Below are 26,661 nucleotides of genomic sequence, written 5' to 3'. Positions count from 1 at the left end.
AATACAAAGTTAAATACAAAGCATCTGACATGCAGGGGTTTTCAAATTAGATGCATAAATCTACTGAAGTCAGGAAATGGGATCAGATGAACGAATTGCATAGCATCCAGGACTTTCCCCTTGGGGATCAATAAAGTATTCTGACTCTGATTCTGACTTATATTTTTTTGAGCAGGGTCCATCCTCCAGCCTTATGTTTGTAACCTAAACTGGCAGAAAAAAATTAGTCACTTCCTAAATAAATGGAAGACAGCTAAATTAGGGGTTTTAATTTCACAGAACCCACTTTGACAATGTGCCTTGCGTTGTAATTCCGATCAAACCAGTGTGGTAATTTTCATCACAACTGAATGACAAATCAAGCTCTCAAAGGAGGAGCTACAACATCCTCTTCCATCGTTCTTGTAATTTGTTCTCTCTCTTTCTGACTCTTTAGGTCTGCACATGAGTATGTTACAGGTGTACAAGTAAATTGAGGGTCTCTGGTTTGTCCAGAAATGACATCAGCTGCTAGGAAGGCCATGAGTGAGAGCAGCCGAATGCTCTAGTGGAAGAGGAAACTGCCATTATAAACTATATTATACTCATTAGTGCTCCAAGCAGCCTTTCCAGGGCATCCTTAGGTTCGGAGCAGACAAGCAGCTGCATTTTATCAGGGGATTAGAAAGTTGCTCTGTTGTGTGTATGTGTGTGTGCGCGTGTGTGTGTTATGCAACGTTAACAGTTCATCCAGGTGGGTGACAACAAAGACACACATTTGCAGGGAGAATCCCAAGCCTATTCTGGCACCCTAATCTCTCCTTTCTGACATGCACTTTGATTTGTGAGTCAGTCCAAAGCCTGAGTAAACAGAGTGTCCCGTCACCACCCAAGTAAAGACTGCAAGTAACTTTCAGTCAACTCTTTGGTCTCCTCAGCGTTTGTTCAAGGAGGTTCACCTATCTTTTCAACTCCAGGTTAAACAGGAGGAAAAAAAATCAGTTGATTGTCAAACTCCAGTTTGCTCCACGTTCTGCTTTGTGAAGTCTTTTATTTGACACCTGTTAAGAATTCCCCCTCTGTTTGTCCCTCACCGCCATAACCGGACAGATGTTCCTTCACAGAAATCAGGACACACGCCGACACAATGCAGCCAGAGATGCCACAGATCATCAAAGATAAGATACAAGATAAATGATAATCATGAAGACAAGAAAGAAAGTAAGTGAAAAGAGATGAAGGGGAGAACTCCAGGCACTTTGTCAAACAAAGCCATTGATTCCTGTCAGGGTTTTGAAGTCTGGTAGCATTTATTGTGAGAAAGAAAAAAAGGTTATTGTTCTTTCTCTTTTCAGTTCATAACATACACATAAACAAATAGACTCGTGGCTATGAGGCACAGAAAAATCTTTATTTGTGTATCTATTCAATTCTTACCCATCTATTGTCACAACCCAACCCGCAAACCATCAAACTTTGCAATAAAATTGGAATTTTTTTTACAACAGGATAATATTGACATTCAATATTGTGATAGTAGTGTTTTATGTAAATACTTTTAAACAAAAGTTTTTTTTTTAACCAAAAGATTTTTTCCCCAAAGTTTCAGAAATGCAAAAATACAGTAGAGAATAGACATGGGAAATTCTAGGTGTTTGTATAAAACTACCAAAATAAATGCTACAAATGGTTTCACTATGAATAATGTTAAAAATAATAATTACTAATCAGGAGCTAATATTAAGATGACATTGAAGAACAAGAGAATGATTTTGTGTGAAGGAGTTGGTAATTAGAAATATTTAGTTGAATTCACAAATTAATGCTCATTCCAACCACTGTCACCATATCAATCATGAAAAAGTAGAAACAGGTATAATCCACATTGCTGAAGTTTTGTTCCAGTTATTTATTAAATGTACATGTTTGTCTTTTATGGGGACAGACCTTTAGTCTGCAGGTGGATCTTCAATCAGCATATCAAAAATGGAGTCATTTTGACTACTCTGATAATGATCAGTGAGGAAACACGCTGGGAAGTCGTTTTATGATATGTTTTATGATAGCATTTATGATCTCCACATTCAAGTAGTAATGGCAGGTGAACTCAAATAGGATGGTACGAGTCACTGTCGATTTGAAAATAAAGGGTGAAGGCAAAAGGAGACAGATGGAACGTTTGTCATGAGCAACCAATGGAGTCAAAGAATGCAGGGTTCACAGCGATGAGAGATATAAATCAAATCTGCTGCGACCTCACACAAAGTGCTTTGCAATGTCTGTGCATCCCACTTTAACCTCTCACAAACCCCACTTATGATGTGAAACCTGTGCAAACAGCTCAACCTGCTGACCTTTGTGACCCATCTACCCCTTCCCTCTAGAGTGGGACACCACTGGAAAGAGGAAGTGACACACCCATGGAGGGGAAAGGTCGACTCAGTCAATGCATTTCAAATGAGAGGGAACAAGATGGATAGTGGTGGCTGCAGTGGAAGCAGCATGTTTTTACTAGTCAAGGAATCTCAAAAAGCTTCTCTACTTTAGCCATGTACACCAAATGTATTTTGTTGCTGTGGCACAATCTTCCCATGATGCTAGGGGAGTTATGTAGGATGTGGGCAAAGACTTGAATCTTCTGACCTGAACTTGGTTAGGATACTGTTGTCATTGTCTGCTTTCCAAATTGAGAGAATGCGTTTTTTTAAAAGGCTACATCTCCAGCTTATCCCTGGCTGTCATGATTTTGGCAACAGACACTAACAGGAGTAAACAAGACAGTGGAGGATGCCAAGTCACAGACAGTTACCCACAGAAAACATGAAAGTCTTGTTCTTCCATTGCATTATTTATTTTGAAGTCGCGTGTTTTTGATTGGGAACTGACTGTGTTTATACGGAGTTCAATAAATGCATTGCATGATGCAAAGCTTTCGGGTGTGAATATTTAATGTTCAAAAAATTAATTGTACATTAAGTCTCCAAGGCACTTAATTACTTTGATTTATGTTACATAATTACAAAATATATATTGGTTATATTATGTTTCTGCATTGTAGCTGGAGCCTAACATCACACCACGAACAGCATTAGGACTAGTTCAGGAACTTGTATATCTTGTTACTGGTTTCTGCACTGATATAGTAACAGAACTTTTTCCAGATACAGTTTGAGACATTCCAATTCAACGCTGGCAAGTAAGAAACAGTAATTTACTATAAATATTTTTACTACAAATATGTTTAAAATCATAGCAGCACGTTACCTTTTGCCATGTAATTGTTCATTTTCCCCTCACAATTAATGTGCACACAACGCTTTTTAATTTTATTCATTTCTTCTTGGCATCACAGAGATTGCATTTTGGGCTCTGCAAAAACTCCAATGACCTACATTTGATTCTGTGCCTGAACTCATCTTTCTTAGACGCACATGAGGCACTGAATCTGCTGTTGTGTTGCTTTTGCTACAGTAAAGAATAGAAGACACTGGTACTGACTTGCTGTTGAGATCATTCATTTATGACAATGACACTATGAGATACAATAAATAAAGGTACAGATTAAAGACAGCAGCTATGTTCTCATGCAACTAGACAATGTGTACATTCACCATTACTCTGGTACAGTGTGTATGTCATGTACATATTCATGTTGCATAAGACAGACCGCAGGACATGGGGTTCGAAGGCGAAAGGTTCACCTTTTATATATCTGTTGTTGCTCAAACAGAACTATGTTAAAAAAGATAATGAAACGTTGCCCCTGTCACTGGGATATTTTTGCTCTCAAAAAAGCTCACAGTGTGAATGTCATCACCTGATCGAAAGCCACTTCTTATAAAATATCTGAAATCGAATGACACTAAAGCACCATAATGGTGAGTTAAATCAGAAGCAATGTAGAACAATTACAAAATACTTTGTCTCTAACTGAAGCCAATTAAAAAAGAAACTGATCACGGTGCCCCGCACGCCACATATTTCTGTCCTTTAACTGACTTAGGCCCCGTCCACACAATGACAGATTTTTTTGAAAACGCAACTTTTAAAAAACACATCGAAAACTATTCGCGCCCACACGACAGCGTTTTCAAAAAAATCTCCGTCCACACGTTAACGCAGCTGTGCGTTTTCGAAGACGGCTATAAGCATGCCAAACCATGTGGTGGCAGTATTGAGTCAAATTTTATCCAATAGGAATCCTCCGTGTTTTGTTGTCACAACACACGGGCCCATAAATATGACGTCACAGAGGTTTTTGTCACAGAATGACCAGGAGCTGAATTGGGAGGCATATTCTTGGCCTCTTCACACTCAACAGCAAGACAGCACATGGTTATCCACTGGCTTCGCTGATGGTTCCTTTTAGAAGCAATAATGCCTATTAGTATTATAATGCCTAATAATTATAATGCCTAATAATTACAGCCTAACAAAGCAAACAAACAAAGCAAAATTGTTGACATGCTAAATTCAAGCCCATCACTTTTATCATACTCGTTTAAGTGGGAGATCAGATAAAAAAAATCTGATGGAGAGATTGAAGGTGATATCAAGCTAAATATGATATAGATTAAATGCCAGAAAAATGGGTTAGGATTAAGGGTTAGAAACAGGGACGAGATATTCCTGTGGTCAATCTGATTTTACATGAGGTTAGTACCTCTCTAGCCCCGCCCTTAGCTCCACCCATTTACCGAACCAACAAATACCCAGCTTCCATTATCGAGGCCTGTCTGTCACGCACATACAGGCTCACTCAAGTGACTGCTAAAGAATTTGACAGCAGACGTAAAGAGGTCACAATCTAAATCAAATGTAGAGACAAGCACTTTACTGCAAACATGCGTACATATTAAATACATATGTCACTTAACACGCAGACACACTCATGCACAAGCATGTGCATGAGCATATATATAATGAGCATATATATACAGAAGTACCAATACAAACAGGCATGGACACACATGGATATGTCCAACAGTGGTGAACAGCTGCATGGGTCAGTCTGGAGCGAGACCAACTCCATCTTACCCACAAAGGGCTGCTTGTGTCTCTGGCTCCCAAGGAACATAAAACACAAGAGATAAGACCAGACACTGTTTGCCAGGACCAGCCGACCTCCCCAAACAGGAACTGCAAGTGCAAGTGTTTGACTGTTTGACACACACAGGTGATCTGCCCTTAACAGTTAGTGAGGTTTCCCTCTGCAACAGGTGAACTGAAGCGCTTCCCGCTGGAAGGAATCAGCTGCTTCTCCCCTTTGCTTTCAGAGCCTGGCTGAAACATTTTAGACTCTTCTTGATGAAGTTGTTGATCATTTAGAAAGATTAAAGTTTTATTTTGAAAGGAGTGATTCACTATCACCAAAAGAACAAGAACTGAGTGGTACTTTTGAACTGTTTTTGACATACAGTAATTGTATATTTGAATATGACAATATTAAACCTAAAATAGCAAGACAAAAAATATTCTTCCTCTAACATATGGAAAGTTAAATTTATTAGTAAGAAAATGCATGATTGCTCATGAATGCACATTGTCTGAATTCCTTGAACTTAGGAGTTTGTTTCTTTAAATTAGAACTTTTTTTCTGGTATGATCAGCAGCTTTTAGTGGCTGATATTCTATTAGATCTTATGTCATCACACTATAGATAATAGTTGTGTAACTGACATTACGCAGAATTGATTAAATCAATTTCCTGACTTAAGAATCATTTATACTTGTGCTGGCCTCGCAGATTTTAACAGCTATTAGTAAGTGAGACTTGTCAGGGCTGTTCAGCAAAAGTTAGATAACTTCGTAAAATTGCTGCAATAATCTGTTATTTATTTCTATTAATTTCTTACTAGTGTTTACTAGAAGAAAGAAAAATGCTCTGGGACATTCTGAGAAAGAATACAGAGCTTTTGTTTCTTGAATGGCAGTTAATATAAGGCCAATGAAATCCGCTTCAACAATGACGCTGTGCTCCTTTCTCTTCTATGTGGCCCTACTTCTGCTGAGTCATGATTTGCCCAGTCACCACTTGCAGGCCCACACAAACACAGGGCCACACACACCACGACACAGTAGAGTCTGTGTGGCTTGGATCAAGGTCCACTCTCATAGGGGAGGAGGGAAAAACCCCTAAACGTGACTGATGTCTTTGTCCTTATCATTACCCTTCTTCTTCCCCTCTCTCTCTGTCTGTCTATCCATCACCAGCTCCGTCTATCTCTCTCTCTCTGATACCTCCTATCTCTGTCCATCTGTTCCTATCACCACTCCCCACTATTGCTCACATATCTGTCTGTTGTCTACCACAATGCTGTCCCTTCTCGCCTCATTTTATGCTAAGCATACACATCTCATGTGAAATTGCACAAAATAAGCATAACTGCACAATCTTGAGGGAGTTCCCTCTACGTGCATGAACAAACTCAATGACCTCTTGGTGTTTTAAATATTTGTGTCCATTGCATCAACAGGGTGTGCATCTCTGTAAAGCCAGATGTGAGGAACATGATGATGCGGAGATATGGAGACCAGGCGCAAGAGCTTCGTCACCCAGCAGTTTATTTGAGTATTTTACACTTCATTCATTAGCTGTCCATACTGACCATTGGTCCATGGAACTGTAGCTCATTCATAACTTTCACTGGCCACACACACACACACACACACACACACACACACACACACACACACACACACACACACACACACACACACACACACACACACACACACACACACACACACACACACACACACACAACACACATACATACACCGCTCCAACTTAAATATGCACCATGCAAAAGAGAATATGTGCACATCCGTATGGTTTACAATTGGACTTTAGGGGGATTTTACAGAACTGCAATATGTATACAGAAGGTGAAAGCTTAAACATCTGTGTACGCAAATAAGAACAAGAGGACACTTTGGTGTTTGAAACACCTGGGACTTCTTCCCTTTTGGGAACACGCTGAGCATTTCATCGACAGAGTTAATTCATCAAAAAGACGGAGAGACATACATGGGCGCACATGTATGCACACACAGTTATGCATGAACATAAATATGTTTTGTCCTCTAACTCAAATAGATAAATATCCTACAGTAGTTTTTGTGGTTTTTTTGGCTCAGCATTTACGCTTTCAAGATTTGAGATCTTAGGCGTTTATATGACCACCAGCTCAACATCAGAATATAGACCAGTTACTTTGAGAAAAAATAGATTATACAATATTCAATTTCACAGAGGTTCTCAGCATACTTAACACAAACACATTGTTTTAGTTAATAACAAGATGACTTGAAAAAGATGATCACAGTGTACTGTCTGAAGAGAATCTGCTTCAGTTTGTTCAACAATCTTTAGGGAAAGTGATTGTAAAAATATTCTGAAAGAAATGATATATTAAGGAAAATGAAGATAATGTGAGAAGGATCATTTCCCTCAATGACAGTGAAATGTAAAGAAAAGGTACAGTGAACTTGTATCATAGTCCATGTATTTTTATTTATTTTTTTGTTTTTTTGCAAACCCCCCGTCTCCAACTATCCTATCTCCCCTCTTGCTGTGTTTCACATGCTTTTTTAACATCCAAATTTGCCAGTTTGAGGTGATGATAGTAAATGTTTTTTCCTATTTTATCCTATGTGTTTTTGGGCCACATTCTCATTTTATAAACTGTTTCCCTCTTTCATGTTTCGGATGATCTTATTCAGTTGTTTAGTCAGAGTGGTCTACAGGATGTTTCACCTGGAACTTTGACTGGGATCACAAGAAAAACTCTGGACAGAGTTTGGTGAACGAGGGCGATGAAGCCTATTCCCAGATGACATGGGGTGAGAGGCAGCAGACCTTGGACAAGCCAGTGTTTTGTCACAAATCCGACAATAAACGCTCACATTTTCACTTATGTGGAATCTAGAGCCGCAAATTTACCTGTATCGCATGGTTTTGGTTGGGGACGAAAGCAGACATGCTGGGAGGAAACTCCTGTAGACAAATAAAGTCCAGTTCCTCAGGTGGTTTTGTACCCAGAACCTTCTTGCTGTGACATCCCACCCCCAGAACATACTATGAATGGATCTTACCCCATTTTGCTCTTTGCCAATTTTGCCTCAACGACATCCTCATCTGCCCTCCCCCCCGCAGCAGCACACAGAGCTAGAGAGAAGGAGGGGGGTGTGACCAGCTCACACCAGCTCACAGACAGAGATGAATGAAGTATGATATCCTTACTTATTGTTATTTTAATGTGGTGGCCTAAGGGTTACAAAGGTCGGGTTGTGACCGGATGGATTGCCAGTTAAATTTTCTGCACCAGAAAGATGAACAGTAGAGTTTGCTCCTCCACTGAGGTGCCCTTGAGCAAGGCCCTGAACCCAATAGCTGCTCAAAGACTTAAATGTTAACTGTGTGATCGTTATCACACACACACACACACACACACACACACACACACACACACACACACACACACACACACACACACACACACACACACACACACACACACACACACACACACACACCGAGACAAAGAGAGAGTGTTGTTCTTAGTAATAAATTACCAAATTAAAAACAAATTTTATTTCTGTTATGAATAAACAAGGACCTGGCACAAACTGAAGCATTCTGCATGAGTACTGAGACTTAAATCACTTCCCAATTCCTAAAAAACATTCCAGCACCATTTTCTATTTTAATTTTGCGGTATTTTACTATGTTTTATCTTCATTTAATCACTTGAAAAAGGTCTCATGATTAGGTTTCTTGTGAAGACCTATCCGTAACTCCCGGAGAGATCTGACTAAACTTTAACTGTTGCCGGGCAAAATTAAGTCCACATGACAAGAGGGGAACTGATTCCCATGTGATTGGTTGATAATTGCCATGTTCGGAATGATGGAAAGATTCTTTCAAATGTGTGTCGCCAGTGTTCACAGGCAGTGGTACAGTACATGAAAGGCGGTATCACTGATTAACAGAAGCCAATATGTTAGAAGACTAACTACCTTTGGTGAACCCTGATCCAGAAACAGTATATCAACTATTTAGAGGTAGATCACTCACTCTTTTCAAATACACACACCTCAGAGGTAAATTTGGCTTCCCTGAGAAAACATAATAATTGTGCAAGTGAAGTAAAAATATTCAAAAGCTAACACCCTTACTACTGATAAGAGCTTTAAAATGTTTTTATTTCATTGCTTTCAGTTTAGTCACACTTTGACTTGTGTTAACGGCCATTGCTCTGACTCATAATCAACTGGGTGGGCCTGCAGAGATATTGTAAATAGGCTGTGCAGCTAACCGCCTTTTAAAATGTGTCGAACTGACAGCTAAAGCTGACACAATGATCGGGTGATAGCCTCCGATTGGCAGCAAACAGGATGTTTCGTTTGGTTTGTCAGAGAAGGATGTGAAACAAAAGGTGAAGCGTGAGGTGAGGTGTGGTGTGCGGCATGTTGAAGGTTTGAAACAGATGAGAGTTTTAAGTTTGACTCAGCACTCTGATAAACTACTTTTCTGCTGCGTCATGGGTGGAACCAGTGGCTGCTATAAAGCTACTTGATAGTTATGACTAGAAACTATTGGGACATCAGGGGATTACTGAGCATCATTTAAAACTGTTTCACGTTAAGTCACCCCTCCTTCATGAAGATGTGCAAATGGACTTCTTATGTTTTTTTTGGGGGGGGGGGTTCTTTTGAAATCATTTGCTCTTTCTTGATATTGGTGAAACTGTCTACTTCTTCAACATGATGTTGATCTCTGGTATCATCTGTTATGTTTGCCTCTCTTTACACATCTCATACCCACCTTGCATCCTAATGCAGTCATGCAATAAAAACATCTTTTTTTAATATTACAGTGTTCTTTGCAAGATGTGATATGTGATGTTTCTATTGTTTTGTCTACCCAATTCATGTCAGTGGAGAGTTGACTAATAAACAGAGGCCCATCTCTGCAAAGTCTAACCTTCACGAAGCTAAAATTTGTTGCAAGTCAGCTTTATGTGACTACATTTGAATTAGTTAGGTGTACTAATAAACTTTCAATTAAAACTATGCATGCAAATTCATAGCATGTACAATTTGCTTCATCATCTCTCAGCAGCAGCAGCAGCAATAGCAGCAGCAACAGCAGCAGCAGCAGCTCCAGTCAGCCAGTGTGACTAGCGCCCTCTATGAGTGGCAGGTAATTATTGTTTCTGCAGAATAGAAACCAACAGACACCAGAAGTGGGACAAGTGCAGCACAGCCATCAGCAGCACTCATGCTTGAACCAGTGGTGCAGCCCCCAGGAAACAGCTGCTCTGCTATCAGTCACACTTAGAACACAAAGAAGGGATGGAGTAAGTTGAGTTCCTGGAATTGCTCTTAATATGACTTCAGAAGGTGTTTTACGTTATCTAACAATTAGAAAGTGAAAATGCTTTGAGATGTAAGAATATGTGCAAAATCTGAATTCCATGATTTGTAACGTTTATGATTGGAAATTAATTAAGGACTGTTATGGAAAATGAAGGAGTGTTATGTCACATATGGTTCACAGAGTTCACACTCATATTGTTTTGTCAGTTTGTTTTGTTTGTGTGTGTGTGTGTGTGTGTGTGTGTGTGTGTGTGTGTGTGTGTGTGTGTGAAAGAGAGAGAGAGAGAGAGAGAGAGAGAGAGAGAGAGAGAGAGAGAGAGAGAGAGAGAGAGAGAGAGAGAGAGAGAGAGAGAGAGAGAGAGAGAGAGAGAGAGAGAGAGAGAGAGAGAGAGAGAGAGAGAGAGAGAGAGAGAGAGAGAGAGAGAGAGAGAGAGAGAGAGAGAGAGAGAGAGAGAGAGAGAGAGAGAGAGAGAGAGAGAGAGAGAGAGAGCTGTGAACAACAGCCAACAGCACAAAGCAGAGTCCAGGATATGTTTACATGACCAGTGGTAAATGAGGTTAAGACCAAGTAAAGGTGTTAGCATTAAATTTGAATTAAAACAGGAACAGACCCAAAGAATTAAATGAGCTTAGACTATCCAGAGATAGTATTTGAGCATTCAGTTCAATCATATTAATTAAACATATATGTCTTTACATGTTAGCATGTTATGTATACATTACGGAAAACAATCAATTGACTCACGGGAAAATGATTCTGTCTTTTCAAAGCCTAAAGCTCTTGTACTGTGGATTTGGTTTCTTCTTACTGCTCTGTGACTTTCTGTGACTGTAAACACTTTCATGTTCTGGTTAATGTCAGGTCACACCTTGTGTTTTCACTTTCCAGGCATTTAAGAGCAAAATCCCATTCTCCTTCACTTAAGTGATTGGAAGGACACCTTCCTATTCTTTTTTACAGAGTTTGAACACAAGTCCTCTAACTTAAAGATTTGATTTTTATACAAAAGGTGCCTACTGAGGTAGGCACCTTTTGTATAAAAATCAGTATGAGTATGAGTATGAGAGACTCCTGATGCCAATGAGAGCTTGAGGGGCCAAAGCATATAACAAAGTAGGCAGGGAATTTTTTTACGGTTTTCGTCTCCAAGAAATTAGTCAAAATAGAACCTAATTTTATTCATTTTAAAATGATGAACATAATGTGAAGGGAATTAGTAACTAGTGGTTGAGGGCTAATAGAAGCACTGATGAATTAAAAAGTAACAAAGTGGGAATATACAACCTTCTAACATTTCAAAAGGTCGTGATAGATGATGTTTCTTTGAAACCCATCACATGATGAACATGATGAACCCCTGTGTTTCGTCTCCAGCTTCTGACAGATACATGTTGAAGATTAACCTAAATGACAATGAATCTTTAAGACAAAATTAACTTACATCAGATCTTTCATAGCACCAGAGACTGGAACAATCGGGACCAGTGCTGATACAAATGACGGCGTCCTACAATCTTATCAGCAGTCGAGACGAGAGTAGGGACGCCGTGTGTTATTTCGTTTGGCACTCTTTCACGCCAGCATTTGCTGTTGCATGACCATTCCACATCAACCATCAAAAGGAGAGATAGTCACTTATGACTATTAATAATATGCTTTGAACGAGGAACGCCACTGCACCAAAATGGAAAACAGAGTAAACAAAATTCAACCTGCTAACAAGCATCAGTCGGCACAGACTGCTGTGATACATTTACACACCTGTTGAGATATAAGTCATAAATGTTTCGTTTCTTTTAAGATAATCTGGAGTGTAATGCATATCCACATCAAGACAGTCAAATGCTTTTCTCACTTAAGCAAGCCAATAAAGGAGTGTGTGCATTTTTACAAAACAAAACGGTTATCAGTTGGGATGTAATTTATGGTTAACATGCCTGTTCCTGGTGTTTCTTTACTCGAGAGTTCTTGGGAATGCGGGGTCCTGGCAGGGCCACAGTTAATATCACGAGGGCAGGTGGGGAAAGGGTGAAGCACAGTGGGGTTTCATATCGTATGTCTTTAATGTCTGTCTGTCGGACATTCCTGCTTCCCAAAGCTCAGAGTTGACATCAATCTTCATGTGCACACTGTCTGCCACCTACCTACAGAATGCACAACACCACATTTCTTTGCTATATATTTTGTAAATCCATGCAGTCCTACACACACGCACGCACGCACGCACGCACACACACACACACACACACACACACACACACACACACACACTCAGACATACTTTCATTCTTTCTCTTTCCCAGTTGGGGAAGGTATGGCATTGAAAAATAATACTAATGACCAAAGTGCAGCTCCTCAACAGTATCACTGGCTGGTCCGGATATTGAATCGCTGACTTACAATACATGATACGCAGTCTGGGATGTACTCTGGTATCCCCAACACACATACTCGCACGCACGCACACACACGGACACGAACACACATGCACAGGCACACACTCCTGAACTAAATGCATGTAAAATTCTACACTCCAGAAATTGCTGCATCGCATTATTATGGGAAAACCTGAAGACTACAATTTACATGTGTTGAATGGACTTTTCTGTCAATAACATGTAGTCCATATGCAAGTTTAGTGCCAATTGTTGTGGGTGTTCAGCTAGAACAGCGTTTCAGTAATCCACCCCCCACCTCCCTTCTGCCTTTCCTTCGCTAAGCCTCTGTTCACCCCAGTATGGCCTCATGAAGGCCCACACCTCACTTCTGGGCTTCCTGGCTACTGATTGCAGCGTCTGACTCACAAAAGGCAAAACACACAAGCTGATGGAGTCTGTACCAGGAACCATCTGGGACTTGTTACCCAGCAGTGGAGTCAGTCGGGGAGGAGGGGGCAGATGATGGCAGGACAGAATGTGTTCCCCTCTAAGTTAACTGAGGGGCCCATGAGAACCTACTAAAGGCTATATGTGGATAACTTAATACAATGTGAAACACATTTTAACAGGCACACGAGCAATGCCTAGAGGAGCTTAATGTATTTGATTTGTATTTCTGAATGGTAAAGCTTGGAAGCCATCTGAGAAAGTTGCTTTGCCAATTGTTGTTGGTTTCACTAAATAGTATGTTTTGCCGCACACTATTCGACCACATTGTAGTAAACCTGTTCAAAACCAGTAGGATCAATAGTTGGGAGAGGTAAAGTATTTCCACAAAAGTGATTTGGAGTTCTATGCATCAGAAAGCAGATGCTACAAACATCTTTGAACCTTTGAAACAGCTTTTCTCTTGTTCCCGCTGCAGGCCACTTACATGCAAATCTGAGGAAGTCAGTTCAACCAGACATGTGATGATGTCAAATTAATTACAAAGTGGTTCAAAAGCACAGAGTAAGGATTAAGGTACCACATAAGTCGACCAAGCAAATCAGTTTTTGTCGCTATGCCTGATCCTTCTTTGAGATTTTAAAAATCAAACAACGTCAGGCAAAGGAATTTTAAGTAAAAGTGCTCAAATCTAAACTGGTATCAATAAAATTAAATTCACGCACAGAGAAATGTCACACACACATACACACGCAGGCATGTACACACACACACACACACACACACACACACACACACACACACACACACACACACACACACACACACACACACACACACACACACACACACCACATGTATCTTGATTAAATTATGATTCAATCACCAAACTGCTTAAAAACAACAACACAATGGAAATGAGATGCATTTACTGACAAAGTACTCCTCAGTGAGTAAAATCCCTGCGACAATTTAAATCTATAGTCTTTGTAAATATTTTCAAAATTATGTCAAAAATTATTTTCATCTATATTTTACACACTCCGTGGTGCGCTGAAACCGCGCCCGGAGTTTCCCCTGCCTTACGCCCTAACCCAGTTCAGATAGGCTCCACCTACTGCAGTGAAGAAAGCGGCTAGAAGATGAATGAATGAATGAATGAATGAATGGATTTTACACAGCATCAGTCCTTCCCTGCAGTACGTGTACACTATTCTACATCAACTCAGTAAACAAAAAGTTTTTATAAAATAAATTTAATTCCCTCTGCCTGTGAATATGTATGACAATAACTATAACATATTGGCGACATAACATCCTTACTTCCAGCTGTTTTTGTTTCCATGTGGCTTCAAAAATCTAAATTGAAAAATTTCATTAAAAAAATTAGGCAGTAAACTTGAATAAGTGCGGTCATTTCATGTTTAGGATCACTTCAGACGAATGATTAAATACAACGATTACTTTCCTTACATTGTTTTAATGATCCAATTCACATTTGGAGGAGGAAATGTCATAAAATGTGAATTAAACAGACAGGCAGAAGAATTGACAGCAGAGAAACAGACAGCTTCAATTTTGCCTCTTTAAGCCTGTACAGTGTCTACTGCTCTGGCTTTATCTCCCAGTCATACTGCTGGGTGACATTACTGTATGAAGGATGTCCTGGACAGAGCTGATAACACGTTCCTCATCACTGAGGTCATTTCCTCTACCCACAATGCATCTGGGCCAGCTGTTGATGTAGTTTATGGGTTAGCAGTAGGTTCAACCTGCAACCCCACACTCCTGAAATGTCATGTTATGTCATATCAGAATATTAATACCGAATAAGAGAACGTGATTAATGAGATTTTTCAGCTCATTTAACAGTTTGATTAATTACCCATGATTACTAGTCACTCATTTCCTTCACTTGGAAATCAGAATTTTGTTTCGCAATGAGGTAATCTAAGATGCAGTAGAACTAATCAACCACAACTGATCAACTCTGGTAATGAAAATAAACTTGAGAATTTGAGTACAAAGACAGAAATGCTTCTATTGCTGTGGAAAATTTGAAGTTCAGGAGTGCTTAATATAATAATTTTGGTAGATTACGACGTTAGCTTGGGTAGATTGCATGACATTAAAATAGATGTCAGCCTATCTGTCATCCCGTCACCTGATTCACACACACACACACACACACACACACACACACACACACACACACACACACACACACACACACACACACACACACACTGACAATCAAATAACTTTTTGTCGAACTTCGGTAACCACACATGTGCAGACACGGTGCAAATGTAATTTTTAGTCCTTGTTTGTTTTTTTTTGTCTTAATCTTAAGATAAAGTATAAAAATGAGTGGGGGAGCTTGACTGAAACTAAAAACTTAACATTTTTATACGAAGTGAGAGGAGGACTTCTTTTTCCCCACTATGACATTGTCGAAGTGTGTTTGCCTCATCTGCTAGTCTACCATCTCAATACCAAAACAGAGAAACATGGAGTAGCATTTTTGGACTATTCATAGAAAGTACGACACCGACTTTCAGCCGAATAGTTGGCTGAGAAAGAGAAAGGTGAAGGAATTAAAAGTCAGTCAGCAGTCATTTTGCTCACAGCCAACTTCAAAAGAGAAATCCGCAGATTGCAAGTGTTTCTCATTGCAGTTGCGTATATCTACAGACATGAGTGACACATCCCAGATGCACATTTTTATTTGTATGCTGTTTATTGATATCACTACAAAGGAGGAGCTATTAACACTACAGTCCATGAAAGTATTGATGCGAGGAGAGGACATATTTCTGTCAGTCCAAAAAATGTATCGAGAAAACCTAAGTCCTAGTGTACAAATTGATGTCCATCAAAATGGATGGAGCACCCACACTGGTTGGCCGCTTGAATGGATTTATTGCCATGCACAGGCAGGATGATGCTTTCCCGAGCTTCCTGAATGACCAGCTTCCATCAACAAGTGTTATTTGCTAAAATGCTAAATATGAAGGAGGATCATAGAGGTGGCAATGAAGATCGCCTGTTCTCTTCGCGCCATATCTCTTTAAAGACGGCTATTCTGTTACCATCTGGAGAAGGCTGACTGTGACCACTCTGAGCTGTTGCTACACACTGACGTGAGATGGCTTAGCCGAAAGAAATTCCTTCAAAGCTTTCAAGAGCTCTGTCCAGAGATTAAGGAGTTTTTCCATTTAGCTGGACATGCAGAATACAAGCAACTAAATGACAGTCAGTGACAGTTAGTTAAGACAGGTCCAAATACCGTTCCACCATGACTGATGATCATTGGGAAATGTGCTTGAAGCAGGTTGTCAGAAGTTACTGCCCGGACTGTGCATCTCTGGCCGATTACAGTCAGTGCAAGTCATCAGAGTAAACTCTGGACATGACAAAATTTACATAGATAATCGTGTTGTATAATATGGGTTTGTGCCATCATGCAAGATACATCAACATACATTGTGCATACTGTATAATCTAAATATATTAATAAATAAATATATATTTTGCATTTAGTAGGTAGATCTTTTTGACTTGGTCAAAAAGTAGCTTGCATGCTGAAAAAAATGTGAGCACCCTTGGTATGGACAAAGAATGAAATTAATTAATCAAATAATTTGAAGAGAAATGAAGAATAAACTCAACTGACTTCACAATTGGATTAAAAGTTCAGTGAGTAATCCCCAACTGTTTTCTACATTGAAGGCACAAAGGAATTATGCTCTATGTTCAACAGCATTACATACTGTACTGTAGTAATGTATATATAACACATCTGGCACTGTAGGACTCTCAAGCTTCTAGGTCTTGGCTTAAATATTCAATCAATGAAGTTAAGTTCTAAAGCTTTTTTTTTTTCACATTTTTGTCATATGAAGTGGGTTTTGAAATTTTAAATTTGAAATTCAGTATGAAATCCAGTATGGTTTGTATGTATTAATTTTTAAATTGTTATTATTCAGATACATGGATTTTAATCAGTTGACTGTTATATACAAGTGTCCAGAAAGTTAACTCCTACACCTCCTGGGTAATGTTTTTCTTTAATAATGTAATTTATAGTGATCATCACTGAGGCTGAATTATGTGAACATGTTCCATGTGCTTCTTTTCAAGTATCACTGTTTGATTAAAATCTCTGCAGTTCTAGTGACCACAATTTGAATTTATGTTCTCTTATCATATTTAAATCAATTAATAGACTGAGAGATGATTCTCCAGATAAATTAGATTACTTTTTCATTGTTGTGAAGCAGAATGTAGTTCCCACCCTTAGCCCAGCTGCTGACTTGCAGTTTGCAGCTGCCAGGAACTTCAAATGCAGAACCAACTCCACAACTCTGCAACAATTGCTTTAAACTTCTGCTCAAGCTCAAGACTGACCAAGGAAAAGAAGAATGATTAGAAGATGATAGGATGTATAATTACTGTAGCTTGGTTCCAGTTAGTTGGATCATTATCTATGTCACACTTACAAACTTGATTCACGTTTCACACATAAATTAAGTATCCGGTATAGTGTGTCACAGGTGAAAACCCAAAATCAGGACCCCAGTGTTCACTTGACAGGCTACAGGCTTAATGGGGGAGGAGGATGTGTCTTTGAACAAGACGCCAAGCGTGGCGAGATAACTTCTCAGAAAAGGGTTGGAGAGAATCTGCTGCCTTTGGCTCTGAACTGAGAAACTGATTCAGGGTGGCCCAGAATGATTCTCCCTTTGTTACATCCCTGTCACCTAATCAATTTGCTCTGGTAAGTCCTAAATAAAGTCATACAGTGGTAATAATGTTTTCACGTAATGACATGTGTCTGTTGCACAGTAATAGCCTCAGTCCTTCTGATTCCCCTTCTGTATTGATTCATTAGCAAGCTTAAAGGGCGACATTTGGTTTTCCAGGCCAGGCGTGAATGAGGGTAGAGAAGATCAGCAAAGAAACACAGAACAAGGAAGGCAAACTGGGTGGGATGGAACAGTGCTTTAGAGGAAGAAAGACATAAAGACAGACATAAAAAAGAAAAGAAAAGGAAAGACTGGACACTATTCACTTTATCACATGTAGAAAGGAAGCATCTCAATCAAAAGCTTTAAAATTCAATGAACCTAGAGTGTGGGAGGAAGAAAAGAAATCAGAATATGAAGGTAGATGACAAAGAGGGAGAAGATCAAATCAAAGAACAGGAAGAAGATGACAAAGAAGAGGGGTGGAAAAGCAACCTGTCTTAACTGGACTGCTCAGCAAGTTAGTGATTACTGATTAGCCAGCTCAGAGCTGCAGGGAGGCCTGCCTGTCCTTGGCTCAGAAAACAACATAAAAGGAAGCCGGCTGTTTTGTGACGGGACTTGAAAGCTTGGTAGCTATCGAGAGACATTAGCCTTATCAATTGCCGGTCACTACAGCTGGGCTATATGAAGCAACAAGGGCATTGCGTTTCCAGGAGGAGATAACCAGCACATACCTCGGCCTGCATTTGCATGTGCCTGGGCAAAAACCAAGCAAAGGCACACAATATGAAAGAATGAGAACAACACTCATGAAAAACATCAATTGAGGCTAGAAAAATTGGCTTTGCCCGTTGAGATGGTATGCCCAACCAGTCAGTGTCTTACCCAGTGCCCAGATGGGTGTGACAACCTGATGGACAACTGTCGGGTTTCTATACATACATACGTTTGTGGATGCAAGTGAGAGGTTAACAAGTGCAAGTGGCACCTTTCAATCATTGAAAAGAACACCTTGACAATTTGTGTGTGTGGGTGTGGGTTTGTGTGTGTGTGTGCACAAGCGCTTGTGTCTGAGAGATTTTTTTTTTCCATTGAGTCGAGTCCACAAGTCCATTTCTGCTGAGCTTATATCAATGTGAGAAAACATCAAAAGGCTTTCCGGAAAGATCAGTGTTTCTCCTGCATCACCACTGTACATAACACATTGGACCAGCCAACAGACGCGCATGCACACACACACACACACACACACACACACACACACACACACACACACACACACAGACACACACACACACCCTCACATACACGTTTTTACTGCTCCAACATGTTTGTGCTGATTGATTTTTGCGTGGGTAAGGTCACTTAGAACAGCTGCTGATAGACTAGCAAATTCATCTGGAGTTCAAAGAGCGCTATCGTCGGTCAGTGCCATTCCTGTTTGTACTTTACTGAATGGCAACGTCATCAAGACTTGTACACAGGGTGGGTGGCAGGGCAGTCAGTCTGTCTGTAAGCCACTTTTCAATAAACTATCATAATCACATAATCAGCGCAGAAGTCAAAAGGACCTATTGGTTTCATTCTTACATACAAAGTTTTCACACTGGATTGGGGCTCTGCATGGGTAATCAGTACTTCTAAGATATTGACTGTAATCACCCATGTGATTGAAAGTTTTCTGATTTTAAACCCCAGATCTAAAAAAAAAAGGACAGTAACATATTTCCATTGTTCAATTTAATTCAATGTTTGATTGGACCACAACCACAGCCAAGACATACCACACAGTCTGTAGTGTGGTACAATCTATTAAATGCTATATATATATATATATATATATATATATATATATATATATATATATATATATATATATATATATATATATATATATATACAGTACTTTTATTTGACCGCACATTGCTGTCCTCTGGTTTTTCGGGTGTGATTGTATATGTCTCTATTGTTTTCTCTACCAAGCTACCAACTTTTTACAGTTATTACTTACTTATTAATTACTTAAAATTTTTTAATGATAATCATCCCCATCCAGTGGAAAAAGGAATATAACTAATTATCCTATTAGTGACTTATTGTAACTCAACAGGAAAGTCCTTGAGCAGGTGAAGCAATGATGAAGATCAAAGAGACTGTGACTGAAAGTTACCTGGGCATAATGCAACTGTCATTAACTAAACACTATGTTTGTGATATTTGCAATGTACAAACACAATGAACAAGGTTCAAAGCAACACCCTCCGCACTCCAGCCTTTCTTTCCTCCATTCGCCCTTGTCTCTCATTCCTTTGCCCTCTCTCCCCTGTTTTCTCTTTCATCTTTGTCCCAGTTGTAACACTGCTGCCTGGTTCAGATCTTGTTTTTCCTCTCACTCAGCTGACTGGCTGACACACCTTTCAGAGGACAAAGTCCCTGAGTGGGAAAATAGAAAAAAAAAATCCCACAAGCACAAGTGAACACACGTAATTGTAGGCAGACACAGGCATGTGCAGTGGGATGCAGGCACAACTGAACACGGACGAATCCATGCATGCAAGGAGTCAAACCTGCTTCATACCCATACAAGCACTCACTTCCAAAGTCCTCCAGCGTCATGCCTTCCCACCCTACACTTGATAAGCCCTTGTGTGAGCCTGACAAAGCAGGAGAGGGCACTCAGCAGCCTTTGAACACTGGAGCAGGTTGCATAAGACAGCTCAGTGTACCAGTGGTCTGTATTCACACACTGAACTGTGGAGTACTGTACTCAGTACTGTACTGACTCAGGAAAATCTTCAAAGGACTTGGACATACAGGGTTTGCTCAACCTAACACTGTAAATAATACAGGAAATGGCATTTCCAACATCAAGACAATTGTTGTGAGTTTACAAGTTAATTATTCGTATTAGCAGAATTACCTCTTAATTTATGGTGCAGCCATAACTTAAACAGTCAATGGATGAAATATTATTGATGATCTTAAGAAACTACAAATTTTAAAATGTGTACATACATTTTCATCCTGGAAAGAAAGAAGATCCAGACAATGGCTGAACATTCAAGAGTATTCCAAAGTCATCTAGACTACATGAGAACAAGAACATCATTTTCCTTTTGTGTATAAAACACACATCCAGACATTTGATGTCTTCCCAATTTACTTCTGCATCATGGATGTGATTTCAGACGATTTGTGGATGGTCCTATTAACATAATTAATCATAATCGTATTGTCACTCTAGTTTTAACTTCTCTATCAATAGCAGCCAAGAAAGGACTTTTAAGACATTAAATTGTCATCTTATTAGATATTGTGTTAATTAATTCTTTGAGGTTGCAGTGACCTTGACATTTCACCACCCAATTCTAAGCAATTTTTTCTTTTAAATTCAAGTAGGTGTTTCTGCTACAAAGACAAATGCCTAATACTGGGAACTCATGACATGATTGGGAATTAAATTTGATGAATCTACACATCATTTAAGAGAAGTATGAATATTACAGTATTTTGTAGCACTGCCAAACCTACCAGATAATATTGTATAAGCACTGTCACAATAATGGAAACAGCTATGTTAATGGAATGGGCTGCACTACAGTAAGTGTCTTAAGACACTTCTGAGAGGAACCGGAAACTCTAACGGTTCAGGCTTGCGATTGACAGTGCAGAAATGGATGTTATATGCTACTGCTCTGACAATAAATATGGAGGAAGTGAACCTGGATAACTGAATGAAATATATTGTTCTTAAAAATATAGAATGTAAGCTGTAATTTGCAGATATTATCTTAAAAATCTGATCAACAAAAGATCTACAGTGGTACCTCTACTTATGAAATGAATTGGTACTGGAAGAAATTATGTGAGTAGAAAATTTCGTAAGTAGAGACGCGTTTTCCATGCCAATGCCCTAATCCGTTCCAAGCCCCCAAAAATTCCGACATGTTTTATAAAGCATAAAAATGCATCAAAACATGTAACAAATACATGTTACGATTAGATTACTCCACATAAATGAGAGTTGTGCATTACGTAAAAAACAAAGAATAGAGTAAAGAATAAAAATGATGATCATTTACCTTTTAACTGCTGTCCTCATTGTTTTTTGCCCTCTTTGGTTCATGCGCTCCTATCTCAAGATGCTGAACAACAGAGTGAATTCAAGTCCTCCTTTTGAACTTCTCCAACCACCCACGTAATGCCTTAAACTCCTTAAACTTCCTTTTGTTTTAATAACGTGTCGACTGTAGATTTTTGGCGATATTCTTTGGCGAGATTAACCAAACGCATCCCTTTCTCATGCCTTTCTCTTATCTCTTGCTTTGTTTGTATGGACTCTTTTCTCCGTCATCTCTTGGGGTCCATAGCGAATACGTACTGACAAAGTTATTATATTTGCGCAAAACTATCAGAACACCTCACGGGTCGAGTGCCGAATGCTGAGACACTCCATAAGCACCGATCTAGCTCCACACAGAGGTGGAGTGGCATCGCTCTTAGCCAACGGGATGCCAGGAAGACATGTAATAGGTAATAGCCAATGGCAGAGCAGCTATGAGAATGTTGCGTTCAGGAACCTGTGGGAGATTCAAGTATCAGCCGATACTGTGTTTTTACATTACGTAAGTCGAAATGTCTTTCCTAAGTAGAGGTAATATTTTCCTGCTGAGAAATTTCGTAAGTAGAAAATTTCGTAAGTAGAGACATTCGTAAGTCGAGGTATCACTGTATATAGCTGAGGTCACCGGGTCTAGGAGCATGAGCATTCAGACATGTCCTTTTTGTTGAAGAGAGTGCCTTTCAAACATCAAAATGTCTCCTATCTACGACATGTGGGGCGGGGCGGCAGTGGCTCAGTGGTAAAGCAGGCGGTAGAGCAGGTCGTCCTATGATTTAAGATCGGCGGTTCGATTCCCGCTCCCGCCCCCCCAAAAATACCCGGAGGTGAGCTAACAGTGGGAGGTGTCAACTCATCTCCGGAGCACTGCCGAGGCACCCTTGAGCAAGGTGCCGTCCCCTTTACAAATTGCTCATTTGAGGCGCACCAAGAAGGAGCTGCCTGCCACTCTACCTCCCCTGCATGCCTACAGGCCCCCTTGTGTGTGTGTGTGTGTGATACAGGGGCCTGTACTCACAAACATATATATGTATGCATGCGTTTGTAATCAGTAGCTAGAGTGTGCCTTCTTAATTTCCCTTCGGGGATCAAACCAGTATATAAAATTAAAAAAAATAAAAAAAAATTAAAATTAAATGTGCAAAGCTCTATAATTCCTGCAGTACCATACACACCATTAGCTTTTCACTTCTCAATTACATACAGTATGTTATGTGTCAGTGTGTGCCTGTGATGACATATGAAACTGCAGGCAAAACAAAGCACATCGCTTGCTTGTAAAATCGAGCACTGAGGGGATAAGTGATTTTGGAAGGGTTTGAAAAAACCTTTGAGCCATCTCCAACAGAAACATTGAACACTAGTACAAACAATTGGAAGCCTATCTAACAAATTATAATATGGGTAAACCTGTGGTGCTTGAGTGAAGTGGGCAGGTGTGGAGAGTGGCAGCTTAAAATATACACGGCATTTAGGGATGTGACGCTTGCTTTTTCATCACTCTTGCTTTCATGCTAACAACTTCATATACATGCTTAATCTCAGGGACACTGTCCAAGGAGTAAAATATTTGCATCCACAATAATAACACTAATAATAATAATGCACACTAACATGTGGACGTAGCCATGTTTGAGCTGACATGGCCAAACTAATTCATAAATGTGTATTGTTTGGATTAAATGTCCAAAATTGCATTAGATAGATTTAAAACCAAGAACGTTGTGCATTTAATTTGGGGATTTTCTCTATTGGCAAGCAGGAAAGAAATGGTGTCTTTTTTATTTAGGCTATAGCGCTCCCAGGCTAAATAGTAATTGCTAGTTCAGTGCAGCCTTTAAAATATCTAAGCATATTATTAAATGTATTATTAAAGAATCTGAACAGTCATGTTTATGGGAAGCATTTCTGCTGTGATGTAGGTTATATAGGACTACGTTCCTAGTGCCTTCATCCATAAGGAATGAATAGAGAAGTTGTTGAAGTTCAAAGCAGCAGTTTCTATTCCTGAAGAGGAAACCAGAGTGCTCAGTTTGTCATTGATGTCATCGCCAGTAAACCACACTTCAAACTGGTAATAAGGCAGTCAGGGTATTCATTCCAAAACACAGAGGCCTTTATTTGTTCAAGCCACACACCCCGCGTGTGTCTCCATGCTTCTACCGACATTTTGCACTAATGGTTCCCACATCAGACTCGTTCAGTGGCCTCAGTCACATGTGACTGCCATGCGTCGCCGTCTCCATCCACCTCAGCTTACCTCCGACTGGCTCAGTCAATTAGTTTGGCATGGGAAGTGCAAAGCAGGCTTCTGAAGGGGTCTCCCAGTGGGGGGATATGAGCAGACTTGCTGAGGAAGCAGGGCTGCATTTACTGAAAAGCACATTTGGGATACACTGATAGTAATCTGACTTTAATTTAACTTGTAAAATAGGATGTGAGTGCATGCATGTGGCCATCTATGTGTGTATAATGCTGGGGGTTTGTGGGAGACCTGCACTGAGTAATTGAGAACGCATTTTCAAACAAATCTTGACTCAATCAAGTCTAGCCCCACGGATGGGGTAGATCGAGGTCTACAACATTGTTTGACAATGCTTATGCTTCAGATTGATTTTCTGGTTCCAGCGGAAGAAGGCAAACGGATGTGAAGGGGAGGTACAAAATTATGCATCATGAGGAAGGAAATAGAGAAGCGTAGCATTTGGACCATGTGCTTCACTCTGCAAGTTTTTTTCTTCTTCTTCTTTCAGTTCCATTTTATCTACTCAGATGTTAGAAAGAGAAAGAAATTATGACTCCAAATAAAAAAAAAGAGATGGGACATCTTGTTAAATATCAGTAAAAAAACAACAGAACACAGTGATTTCTAAATTGATTCTAACCTAAATGCAAAACAGTAGAAATATAAGGCAGATTTATCTTTTCTTTTTTGTAACAAATATGTGCTCATTTTGAATGTAATGCTTTGAAGCAAGTTTGGAGATGGAACAGAGGTGTCACATTCTCATTTAACATGTTCGGGGAGTGGGGATACTAATTGTTTAAGTTTTGAAAGTGGAATGGTGTTACATTCTTGTTCGATATACAACTTCAGCTGCTCTAGATTTGTTTGTTGTCATGGTAGTTCATAATGTACCATGCGTTTTCAAAAGCGGATAGGATTGGACTGGACTTGGTGAACACAACATTCATGATTTGTAAAAAACTAACTGAGAAGTGGTTGCGGTAGACTGTTTTCTTTAAGATTTGATCCTGTGGAGGGTTATATGGGGATGGAACCAATCCCATCTGACAATGGGCATGAGGCAAGGTAAGTTTGTGATAAATCACATTCAGAACTACAGCAGTTAAGTGTCATTAATTCAAGGCATGTTTCTAGACTGTGAGAGGAAGAAGGAAAATGCAGAAGGAACACAAGCCGACACTGAGAACACCACACAGAAAAGTCCCATGTTCTCAGGGAGATTTGAACCAAGGACCTGCTTGCGTTGAGGCGACAGCACATGACAGTGTTCCACAATGCACCGTTCTCTTCTATATTAAAATTCACAAAAAATGAATGGATTAATTACATAACTCAGCATCCCAACTATTTTGATATTGTAGTTATAATTAGAAAATGTATTGCCTGCTCATCGCCGTTCTTGTTAAGAATAAAGATAAAACACTTTTCTTATTCACCTCCTTTGGTAGTAGCACAGTACTGTGATTTTCACACAGCTCACGTGCACTTGCACCACTTTGTTTTACACATTTAGGAACTTGATACCATATCATATTTACAACAACAAAATTGGATGTAAAGAAAGGAAAGAAATCATATTCTAGAGAAGTTTATGTTTTAAATCAAAAGTCACATTAACATTTGAGAAAAGTCATCCGCTGGTGGGTAGTCTGAACAACAGTTTTTAAAAATTTTTTTTTACATTCACCTCTAGATTTGGAATATTGTTCATGTCTAAAGAAAGACATCTGACATCACAAAGGAATGTTACATCCCTAAAGTATTTGTATCTTCCTACTGATTATTTAGACACCAGCCGCTACTTATAGTTTGCCAAGTCAGAGTTTGTGAGCAAAACACCAGTGAAGTTTTCCTTATGTGTTCAATTATAAAACAACAATGAAAGGCATCTTGTAGCAGTTAGCAACTAAAATAAAAAAGAAAGAAAATTGATCCAAAATGGAGGGACAGAACATTTGTTGATCAACCTTTGATCAATAATAAGATCAATCATCATGGAACGAGGAAGGTAGTTTTTTCCATGATAATCAATTGCATTAAGTGCTACTTGATGCATACGTCGATCTCTTTTGGCAGTGGCAGTAAATTGTTAACAAGAAAAAGGTGGTGTCAAGACATCATTGTGTCTCTGTTACTCAATATCTGTGCTATAAAGGCTAAAGTTATTGTCATTGCACTGGATCAACACACAATTAATTCTGCTGAGGTTACTTTCAGACTTCATACCACAAGAGCAAAATTCACTCACATATCAACATCTTTGTACTTAACTTAGTAACAACTTAAGGATAGCTTCATGTAAAAATACATATCGGTCAAGAAAACTTCATACAGACTGTTGGCCGTCTACGTAT

At 39.5% G+C, this 26,661-nt stretch overlaps 1 long non-coding RNA gene across 1 annotated transcript in view; it reads right to left on the bottom strand.

Moving 5' to 3' along the window:
• The window catches only part of LOC137593350 (uncharacterized), a 97,683-nt gene that overhangs the window by 15,175 nt on the left and 55,847 nt on the right, over window positions 1–26,661 (bottom strand). The gene's annotated exons all lie outside the window — the stretch shown is intronic.

Source organism: Antennarius striatus, chromosome 4, assembly GCF_040054535.1.
Source record: "Antennarius striatus isolate MH-2024 chromosome 4, ASM4005453v1, whole genome shotgun sequence".
Lineage (NCBI taxonomy): Eukaryota > Metazoa > Chordata > Actinopteri > Lophiiformes > Antennariidae > Antennarius > Antennarius striatus.
Note: the sequence above shows the minus strand (reverse complement) of the source record. Positions and strands in the feature narration are given on the sequence as shown.